Here is a 10,775-nt window from a genome sequence, read left to right as displayed (position 1 = left end):
AGGAATAGCATAACATGTCCTTTCTTAATAGCCATAGAGGGTGGAAGATTATAATTCACTAATATCATTGGCTATACACTGTAAGAGGTGCTTTTGAGACCAAATGGGTTCAGACCGTCCATACCCAATCCAAGTCTCAAGCTCCTAGGTTCTTCCTTGAAGCTTGGCCATGTGTCTTCAATATGCTTCCATGCACGAGAGTCTGCGGGAGTTCTCCACTTGCCATCAATTGATCGATGGGAGGAATGCCATGACATGAGCTCTGCAATGGATTTGCACTTGAACATATGTTGGATGCGAGGGATTATGGAAAAGTGTTGCAGAACCTTATGAGGCACATCCAAAGTTTTGAGATCTACTCTATATCTTGCCTCTCCACAAGTAGGGCACTCTCTTGCATCCTTATATAGTCCACGAAACAAAACGCAATCATTGACGCATGCATGGATGTGCTTGTAATCTAATCCTCCAAGAGAGGTCACATGTTGCCTTGCCATATCTCTTGAGGTCGGCAAAATAGACTTTAAAGCTTAGTTGAGTAATGCATTCAAACTTGCATTGCTCCATCCATAAATGGATTGCAAGTTTAGTAACTCAAGGGAGGCACGTAGAACAGAGAATGTGCACCCCTCAAACAATGGAGTCGATGATGCAGTAAAAAGATCATCCTGCTCCATGCTATCATCCCTCCCTTGATGGACATATAAATCCTGCACCATATCATCAAACACCTTCTCCTCCACGGCTTCATGAGGTAATGGTAGAGGGCTACTATTACCATCACTCCATGCATCCGTAACGGTCCCTCCTAAAGATCCTACCTCATTTTACCGATGCTTCGCCTCCTCACGGCAAGCATAGGGCAACATATGCGGGTGTGGCACTTCATCCTGTATCAAATTAAAATGGGATCATAACTCAAACATATGAACACCCATAGGTATCTAAATTAACCTTAACTCTTTAACACTTACCATGTTTACGGTCTCCATACTTTGAGATGTGATTGAGTGTAATCCTACATGACGATACATGTTTCCTTGACATCGATCACACATACATTTGATTTTTTGCTCCAACCACATTTTGCGATGGTGGATACGGAGGGATTCATCCTCACTGGAGCTACTTGTTGAAGATGAAGACATCCTACAAACAAATAACCCAAAAAATTTTGCTTTTCTTCAAATATTTAATTTTAAAACTCTGTGGTGCATCTAAAGTCGCATCTAAAACCGTGCCTGTCTGTTTTGTGGTGCGCATCTACAAGCACGTCTAAAACCGCATCTGATTTGTGTATCTAGACGCACAATTACACACGTATTTAGATGCGTGTATAGATGCGCTATTAGATGCCCTTATAGATGTGGTTTTTAAATATGCTTTTAGCGCGCTCGCTTTGCTTTTCTTCACATTACTTATACTTCATGCGGCTTGCTTGCTTTGCTATTAGTAGATCCACAGTTTCGACGCTTAACAGAAAGGCACCCAAACTTACTTCCAAGCTTACACTCAAGAGGAAGGCACCCATACTTACTTTTAGGCTTAAAGGAGAAGAGGGTAAACAAGGAAGAGAAGCAACTTTGAAAAAGGAGAAGAAGCTTCCATACCTCTATCCAAGGTAAGTCTTTTTACAGTTGACCTTTTTTGGAAGTTGCTCTCTTTGGATTTGTCCTTTGTCATATCCAAGAAATGCATGATTTTGGTATCAGTGTTACGTTTTTGTGTCGTGCGCATGTCCTTTTCTAACTTTTAGAATAGTCCATCTGTCAGAGCACGTCTATAGATGCATCTCAGAGCGCATCTAAAATTGCATCTACAGGCGCGTCTAGATGCACGTCTAGCTTGTTTGCAGACACAGACAGCCGCATCTATAGATGCACTGTTATACGCAAAAATAGATGCGCTTCTCAGATGCATCTATAGACGCGCTCCGACAGTAATCCCCTTTCTTCTCAGCTCATCAGTAATCGTCTTTTTTTCTTTTTTCCAGTTCATCATGTGGCCAGGAAGCTCTTTGGGCTCACCTAATCTCTGGGAGTCTATTTTTACGGACTTATATAACCTTTTAGGGCACCCTCCCACTCCTGCAGAGTTATACGGGTATATGACGAGTACTCTAAACACCCCCAGGAGTCATCACTATAGACTCCAAACCACCCTAACCCCACACCAGCTGAGATTACCCCAGCAGAGTCAGCACAGCCCAGCTAGCTACACAGCCGAGGCCCTTCTCCCATGCTGTCTTATGCCCCTTCCCCCATGCCGTCTTATGCCCCTTCCCCATGCCGTCTTATGCCCCTTCCCCCATGCCGTCAGGAGGTCCTTCTGTCTCGCAGAGCTGTCGGCATACTCGTGTGCAGTCAAGACTCGGTTCTCGAGTTACAAGTGGTCCACGTAGTCCCGTGTAGTCTCTAGCTACGAGTGGCCAGCGTACTAGCTCAACATGACACGGAAGCAAGCGTAGTAGCAGGGAGAGCGGTGGGGGATGCATGGCACAATGCTTTAGGAGGGGTGGTGGTGGGGACGATGATGATTCAGATGATTTAGACGTGCCTCCGGGTGATGGTACAATCTTCTATGACATGACTTAGACATGCGGCATCTTGATGGATGCACGGGGGAAGGACATCATGGCCTTCATGCGCTCTGTAATTGCTAACAATTACAGAGATTGCTTTACACACTATAAAGATCAGCCAAAGAGGTTGGCTGATAAGACCCTTGCTGCTGTTCGCTCTAGGTATCCTAACCCCCCTAATCGTCAGTTCACAGATAGATGGGCCAAGTCAAAGATTGTTACGATACTTGGTAACAAAAGATCTTCGCTTAAGAGGTAGGCACTAGTGGAGCTTGCCAGGCTCGAGGGAGGTCAACCACCAAGGGGCCTGCCCCACACCGCTCACAAGCGTGAGTGGAAGAAAGCAATGAAGTCAGCGAGGGAGGACCACAGTCTGCAGCACGTGGAGGCACGAAGGATCCAGATGGAGCAATATGGAAGCATGCATTTTGGAGCAAGGGTTGTTGAATCATGGGAGGCCCAATTTGTAAGTATCGATCTCAAATTACATTGCTTATGTAGTTTATTAGGAGGTTGTTTCTTTGTACTAACCCCTCTACAAATTGTGTCCTCTTGCAGCTTGATATCATGGGCAAATACCCTACTCCTGTCGAGACAGCCTACCATTGCCACCATCGCAGAGGAGATACATGGAAGCACTTCTATCATGATGGGTTGATTACTGAGGAGCAATATATTCGGGCTACTGGAGCGGCCCCCGAGGTATTTGAAAGTAATTAAATAATGTTAATATTATAAGTAAAGATTTGATTTTTCATACATTGATATATGTTATCCCGTGTTTACAGGTCCCTGCACAAGAAGACGAGGAAGAAGACGAGGAAGGAGGTGGAGAAGGGAGCACAGAAGGGAGTGTAGGAGGGAGCATGGAAGGGAGCGAGGATGTGGAGAACAAAGATTAGTCGTAGAAGTAGTGCTAGCTACTCTTTTTTGTACTTAAAGCCATTGGCTTGGCTTCGTGCCTCTTGTATATACACTCCTCTTATTTTTTGTACTTGAAGCCACATGATGTAGCTTAGCTTCGTGTTATATGTACATACAAGCACTTTTTGAGCTTTCAATTTTATTGCATTTTGGAGTTGTAATGTTTTATTTGGAATTGTAATTAAAATGCGGTTGGCTATAAGAATTGAATTACACAATGTGGAAATGGGATTCTTGTAACTATATAGCATACACAACATACATAGCATTTTGTAAATTTTAAAAAAAATATTATGTAGCGCATCTATCAGTGTATCTATAAACGCATCTATATACACATCTGTCTGTTCGACAAGCATCTATAAAGGCATCTATAAGACCGTTTATAAATGCATCTATACATGCGTTTAATGATGCATCTATCTGTCTTTTAAATTTTTTAGTAGAGAGTCTATTTATGCATCTAGATGCGCATCTATATGCACGTTTGTATGCTATATAGACACGTTGGTAGACGCAGGTCTCTAGATGCAAAAATAGACACGTAAATAGACGTGCCTGTAAGTTTTTTTATAGTTCAGTAAATGCATCTGTGTGTGCGTTTGTGGGTGCTTTGTCTTGTTGTGGTTGGGAAATTTTGAGCATGGCTTTGATTGGATTTTTTGGAGTTCTCTCCTCTAAGAATAAACTAATCTCTATGCTAATCTAGACTACAACAACCGTCGAAGTGAATAAAAGTAAGAAATAATTTATTTTCCATTGTTCTTTTTAATATGCTTAGGTTGCGAGTTAAAAGCAAGAAATAATCCATTGTTTTTTGAAAATCTGGACATGTACACATGGGTTCAGTCTTGATGTGCACATCATAAGCCATCCAAGCCTTGTCAGACCCTGTTGTTCTCAAATGGAAAATACTATGATGAAGAAGCTCCACTGTCATTTCTCCCATGACAACAGCATGCATAGGTTGAGCACTAGCTATTATTTTTGTAGCTCCTTAGACATGCCATGCCTCCATTTTGTGGTTCTTACCAATGTGTGTTGAACTGGATTCCTTGGTATGGATGCCGACCCTCCATGTGCATCACAAAAATTAGTTGGCATCGGTGCCAATCCTTGAGGTACATTTGGTGTCCTCCAATTCACATGGGCTTGATCCACTATTTGTAGTCTAAAACCAACCTTGATGAGATTGCCTATCTCCTCACTTGTGATGTTTGTTTCCACATCCACCTTCCACACAAATGGACATTCAGGAACATGCATGATATTATGATCTGGGTGCCATGTATGAGTTATATCATCACTACAAAACCACATCCATTGTGCTTTTGGTCCTCCTACCCCTAGATGCCATCGTTCAGAGTAGCAACAGGGTGCCACCACTCCTTGTGAACTACTTTGTATATATCGATTACACTTAACCTTTCCATCTATGAATCCAAGACAATTCACTTTAGAGTTTTTGGAGGTCCTTCAAATTGCCCAAAAGGTACGATGGATAGGCACCTCAACAATAAAGAGGCCACTAGGAAGGCCTCCTTGTCTCATAGGTGGAGCCGTTGGGGCTTGTTCTCTTGTGGGCATGGTCTCATTCTAAGCTCCTTCAGCTTCCCCTACAGTGCCATGTTTTCCCCATGATGTATTTGTAGACTCCCCTTGAACTCCACCTTGCTCCATTGTGGAAGCCCTAACATCCACTGGTTGGGTATTACCTTGCGGTTTTATTGAATGCCAATCTCCACCTTCTGTCTCGAACCTTACTTTTCTTTGCCGCCCTCTTTGCTTACGATCTCTAGTCTCCATCACATACCCTGGATTATGTGAGGTGTTTTCTAAATGTATACTTGATGACTTGCTTCTCTTTCTTTGTACTGTTACCTTATCCCCATGTAATGGTCTTAGTTCTTCATACATTGGTGTCCCTGCAACTGTTTCATGCACCATTTGTGCAACTTGTGATGGTGAAGGTGTACTCCTTGAGGCCACTCTTTGCATCAAGGCTTCCAAGTTAGGACCATCCCCAACATGCCTGCCAATCATATATGCATATTGTTTGGCACTTTGTAATAGGGCATTTGCCATGTCCGAGATGCAACAATCATATAATTGTATCTTTGTCTTAAACCCTTCTCCTGCTAGCCAACTACCATGCATGCTTTCAACTAGATTTGACCTTGGAGTGTGTGCCTCCTCCAAGGAACTCTTTGTTACCTATGGTAAAAAAGGAGGTAATTAGAATTGGCTTATTACATTTATTTAGCTTACTACATTTAGCTACAAAATACATATTACGCTCATGAGATTCCCCCAATGGGCAATCTACACATCCCACCAACTAAACCATATGTCCATTGAAGGAATGTCAGCCTCACGGACATGTCTTGCATGCCACCACTTCCGAATGAGCTTTGCTTGGTTGGTAGCTTCTTGCTTTGTCTTACATAATCTCCAATTCTCACACATGGTGATATGCTCATTCCTCATGTCCTCTTTGACGAATTTCCTTGTGTGCTTATGCAAGCTTTGTTCCCAATGGAAGAGACATGAGTGCTCTTTCCCAACAATTATATTGTTTGGACCCCCATTGAAAATAGTTCTCACAGCTATCCAATTCACTCCAGCTTCATCAAACATGAAACCATGCCATGAAAATCAACAGGGGGATACCCACATTGTTTCACTGTGGCATTTAACATCTCCCAAAATAGGATTTGGCTTTCAGCATTTTCATCTTTCATCTCACATGTGGCGATGGTCATTAATTCCTGCACACTGGTAGACAAATCCAGCATTATTAAATATTATACCACAACTCTCTTGATGATAGCAACATGGATACATAAGGATGGAGGGAAGTTATACCTAGGATCATAAACATGACATGCCATTGTGCTCCACCCAATCACTCGATGGGTGTGATCAAATTGTACCCATGAACTCCTCAAATCACCATTTCCTCCTCTTCTCATGTGATTGACAAGATCCACACCAGATGCTGGACCATTGGTTGACATTTTAACTACAAAACATTTTTCATCTAGCAAGCCTTGCCCTGGAAAATGACTTCCATGGAAGAATGAATACATCGACCTTTTCTTTAGTAAAAGAAGGCCGCCATAGCCTTCCCCAACAAGTAACCTTGCCTTCTTCTCTTGTACAACAATCTATTTGAACCTGTAACATCACAAGTCAACTATTTAGAAGGTCCCTATGCCATTCTAAATTTAAGTAAACTAAAAATCACTTAGCTACAAACAAACATACCATTGATTCTCAACTAGTGGTACCAATTGCTCAAGAAAGTTGGTCAACTCTATATCTCCCACACTTGCCCCTTCATTATTGTCTCCTCTCATCAAGGATGAATTCAAGAGCTCTTTGGCAACACTCATTTGAGCTTTGCATGGTCCAGCATTTTTATCCACCTTCAAAACATCTGCAACAAGCTTCTTTGTTTTCTTTATCATTGCCTTAGATGTTCCTGGCTACACGGGGTGCTGATGTTCACCAACATGGACCATCATTCTAGTCATTGTTTCATCAAATGGCATTACATAATATACCATGCAATTACAAGTATCGATGCAATAAGCAGGCTTATGACAATAGTGACAAACAATCTTGTTCCTCTCCTCTTTAGTCAAGAGTCCAAGAGCAATCTTCTTTTGTAGGTAGCCTCTAAAGAAGGATGTGTTAAACTTCTTATTGTTTGCAAAATAAGGGCAAGTAATCCTATGGCATTCTAATGAGCCAACATAGTAGCTAAGCCTTACCGTACATGAGATAGCCATGTTTATGTTTGATGGTTTGGTCCATATGTGGCCATCAAATGTTTGCTCCATGCCATTCATGCCATTGATGTTTCCAAAAGTTGGAGGAAATCCAATAGCATACTTCCATTGTATACCCTTGGTAATTCAGTGACTTGCTACGTTTGCTTTATATTTGCAATCCGCATTTTGAGTATATTGGCTTGCTTGTTCTCCATGATCCAAGGTATGATAGTTTTGCTAATCTAACATTCATCTTTTGACTGGTCCTCATTTGAGCCTTCAAGGTCAATGTGTGAAGTCTGCATCATCTCAATGTCAACATCAGCAGTCCTTAACTTATAAGAATTGTGGTACATACCAGGCTTCTCAATGGGACTTAACTCTTCAAGATCCACATAAGGAGATGGTTGAGAGGTTTTATTTCCTTCTTTGCCAAACTCTTCGGAGTAAACTCTACTAGCAACACAACACGATGAACCAGGCTCTTCAAGATCACTAATAGTACTTGCTGCCATGATTGTATTGTGGATGAGAGCATACCTTTTTGTTAAGGAGGCATCCAGTATGTAATGCTCTTGACCATCAATATCCCACTCAGACAAAACCTTTACCTTCATTGTTGCTTCACCTTCAATGACTGCCTTAAGGCAGATGAGCTCGTGCATATGGGTAAGAAGGCTTTGAAGGAAATGTGCACTAACAATCCTTCATCCATCCTTGAGCGGGATAGAGTGTGATAGATTTGCTCCTTCAATAAGCCATTCAATAGAAGCCTCTTCTGTAGCCATTTTGGATGACACAACAAAAGGTACCAAAGATAGATATATGTTAAGCCTTGCTTCAGTGAAACTCATTATTAGAAGAGCTCAGAGAATATAGACAATCTTGAGAGCAGAGGGATGGTAATCCAACATGGCATTGAGAGCAGAGGGATGATAACCCAACACGGATCATGAAAATAAGAAGGGATGAAAGACAGAAATGCAATGTGATGCAAAGCTAGAAGGCAACCAAAGAGACTTAGAAAGTAATGGTGGGAGAGAATGAAGAGGAGAAAATGACAAGAGAGTAGTATCAGGATGCGAGGTATGTGGTCACGAGAAAGCAGAGTGCAAATGTTGAAAATGGGTAGAGGATTGTGAAACAGGTAGTGTTTGAGGGCCGTTTGAGCTAATTCCAATGTAGATTATGCCCTGACACCACAATCAGAAGTAGCCATGTGACTGTCATTACAACCCATTGAGCTAGAATGATGGTGAGAAAGGTGGCGGCCGAGATTCTTTCAGAAACTTGGATTATGCCAGGATGCCACAATATTAAGCCTTAAAAGCAACATGCTATTATAGGGATGATTAATCGGGTAGAGAAGATTGATGCCAATTATGCCTTGCTGCCACAATCTGACACTAGTTAGTCACCTTATCCTTCACCCCTCTCTCGGCTTTTTGTGGTTTTTGTGGTCACCTTATCCTTTGCCCCATCTCTCGGCTCTCTCCTCCCTCTCTAGCTTGAACAATATTGTCATCAGCAGGTCATGATTTCATGCAACGATTTTCTCCCCTGTGTTGAGTAGGATGAAGCACCCTGTTCCGTAGGTGCTCTTTCCTTGCCCTTTCTTGCTCTGTTGGCCGAGCATCGCAGCATGTTGGTCTCCCAGACAACCAGTGAGAGGACCTTCGCCCCCTCTCTCGGCTCTCTCCTCCCTCCTTCCACCTTTTCCCCTCCTCCTCCTTTACACTCACACAACTCCCCTTTCCTCTCTCGGCAATCCCTCTCTTGGCTCTCTCCTCCCTCTCTCCTCCCTCCTTTGCCCCCTCTCTCGGCTCTCTCCTCCCTCCTTCCACCTTTCCACCTCCTCCTCCTTAGCACTCACCACTCACATAGCTCCCCTTTCCTCTCATCTCACTCCCTTAGCCATGCCACAAAGCTTCCTCGGCTCTTTTAAAAACTCACACGACTGCCAAAGCAACTTATATGAAAGGTAAAGCTTTGTTCAAGTGAATTTTTCTGAGGTGAATCGATATGCAATGCCATATGCATTATATTATTTTCAATTGGGCTACTGCGAAGGTCAGGAGAGTGCAAAGGAAGGAGAGAAATAAGGACAGCACAAACAAACCTGCGTTAATCGTGATTTCTGGGCATTTCTTGCACTCAGCACAATAGGTTTGCAATCCATTTTAGTCCAATCCGTAGAGTCTTTGCTAGCACAGACTCTAGGGAGATGCTAGCCCCCCTAATTTTTTGTTTCATATACACTCTTTGAAAATTGATTGCATTCAAAAATTCCTAGGTGAGTACAAAAATTGATTGCACTCAGACAGGTTTGCTTCAAGAATTTTTGAATGGGCCTTACACTCAGACAAGAGATAAATTCTCTCTGGATTCTCTCAGCAACTCGTATGAAAAAAAAGGGGGGGCTGCTGAGCCCCCCCCTTCTTTTGGTTTCATAGATGCCAGAGATTGCACTATCGCGTGATCTATTTGGGGATTTACTCGAAAGAATATAAGAAAATTAATTGCACTCAGACAGGTTTGCTTCAAGAATTTTCAAATGGGCCTTGCACTCAGAAAAGAAATGAATTCTCTCTGAATTCTCTCAGCAACTCATATGAAAAAAAGGGGGAGGCTCAGCAGACCCCCAGAGTCTGTGCTAGTGCAGACTCTAGGGGGCTGCAGAGCCCCCCGAGTCTGTGCTAGTGCAGACTCTAGGGGGCTGCAGAGCCCCCCCCTTTTTTTGGTTTCATAGATGTCAGAGATTGCACTATCGCGTGATCTATTTGGGGATTTACTCCAAAGAATATAAGAAAATTGATTGCACTCAGACAGGTTTGCTTCAAGAATTTTCAAATGGGCCTTGCACTCAGACAAGAGATGAATTCTCTCAGCAACTTCTCCTGAGTGCGTTGATTGCTAGTTGTGCTCAAAATGAATATGGCAAGATAGCCTTGCAATTGTTCAAACGCACAGAGAATTTTATGTACTGACCTATCGGGATATAGTGTCATGGGGTGCTTTGATTGCAGGATGTGCTGAACATGGGCATGTTGTTCTTGCTCTTGAACTTTTTAAGAAAATGCAACATAGTGGCATGAAGCCAAATAGACTCATATTCCAATGCATGGGAGCCTTAGAAGAGGGTAGAATAATCCATGCTACTGTTGTTGGCAACAGATGGGAGTTGGATATTGTTGTGGGGTATGCTCTCATCAATATGTATGGTAAATTCAAGAGCATAGTGGATGTGAAGGCAGTGTTTGTTGCATAGTTGCTACAGTGAGATGTGATCTCCTGATTGCTGCATGTTGGCAAGGAGGCATTGCTACTCTTTACCTTATGGATTTGTGAGCCATCATGACTGCCCTAGCAGAGGATTGAGTGATCCATGCTACTGTTGCTGCAACAGAGGGGAGTCAGATGTTATAAAAAATGATGTCATCAACATGTATGGCAAGTGTAAAAGCCTTGATGATGCAAGGGCATGGGGTGCAATG

At 42.6% G+C, this 10,775-nt stretch overlaps 1 pseudogene; it reads right to left on the bottom strand.

Annotated features, from left to right (window-relative positions):
* Positions 1 to 5,827: 5,827 nt before the first annotated feature.
* Positions 5,828 to 7,946, bottom strand: LOC147902034 (uncharacterized; annotated as a pseudogene).
* Between the last annotated feature and the right edge of the window lie 2,829 nt (positions 7,947 to 10,775).

The sequence above is a fragment of the Dipteris shenzhenensis genome, chromosome 5, assembly GCF_047967505.1.
Source record: "Dipteris shenzhenensis isolate YYH24624 ecotype China chromosome 5, Dip_SZ_1.0, whole genome shotgun sequence".
Lineage (NCBI taxonomy): Eukaryota > Viridiplantae > Streptophyta > Polypodiopsida > Gleicheniales > Dipteridaceae > Dipteris > Dipteris shenzhenensis.
This window is presented reverse-complemented; position numbering and strand designations above follow the sequence as displayed.